The 954-nt window shown below is 33.8% G+C and overlaps 1 pseudogene; it reads right to left on the reverse strand.

Annotated features, from left to right (window-relative positions):
- Window positions 1–49: 49 nt before the first annotated feature.
- On the reverse strand, window positions 50–709 carry LOC111037331 (annotated as a pseudogene).
- Window positions 710–954: the final 245 nt, after the last annotated feature.

Raw genomic sequence — 954 nt, forward strand, 5'->3', positions numbered from 1 at the left:
GTAAGACATAATGGTTCATCTTGAACTGATGTAGAGAGTTCTGAAGTAGTTAATTGACTTGTAGATGGTTCACAAGTTTCTGATCGATATATTTTGGTTGGTGTTTGAATAACAGTCATGTTGAATATTGATGGTACAGCATTATCACACAATAACAATTTATATGTACCACCAACTGGTGTTTTAAAATCAGTTTTCAAAAAATGTTTATCACACAATCTTGAATTTTTTGTTGGAGTAAAGCCTTTTCGTACAACAGCTTTTATCCACTTAGCATTGCGCTCAGGATTTCGCAATGGAAATCTGTAAAAGAGCAGTTGTCTGTGATAAATAGTTTGAACAACGTAATTTATTTTAATATAAGAAGTACTTACGTGAAAAAATGATTTTTAGTGTCTTTAGTTTGTCTGTTTACACAGCCATGTGCAGAACACGATGCTACCATAATTAAATAAATATAAAAAGTAGGTATTAAAGTTTATAAAAATATTTAAAACTCATAACATTACAAATTAAAGCGTACTGAAAATGTCGGTTTCACAAAAACGAGTAAAAACTAAAAAACGTATGAAATTTTGAATTGTTTGTGGTTATTATGAATTATGATATGATTTTCAGTGATAAGGTGTATAATGTAAACATTGCCAGCTTCGCATATGGCGGATTTGCTTCAATATTAAGATCGAGTCGGCTATCTAGTTGTTTTATATATCTGGACGCGCTGAAGACGTTATTTTCCCCTCCGCGGTTCACCTCCAGTGGATGGGGACATTCTAAAAATCTGATTGGAAGAGGGTTGACGATATCATGCGGCGGATATCTCCCCCCAAATTCGTATTAGCCATATTTTGTTAACCACCATAAACATTGCACAGTAAACTCTGTTCTTATCAGCTTAACTCGTGTTTTTCATTTTCCAAATCGTCGTAAGTGCAAACCCGTCGCCTGAAATAC

The sequence above is a fragment of the Myzus persicae genome, unplaced genomic scaffold (genome assembly GCF_001856785.1).
Source record: "Myzus persicae strain clone G006 unplaced genomic scaffold, MPER_G0061.0, whole genome shotgun sequence".
In the NCBI taxonomy this organism is placed as follows: Eukaryota; Metazoa; Arthropoda; class Insecta; order Hemiptera; family Aphididae; genus Myzus; species Myzus persicae.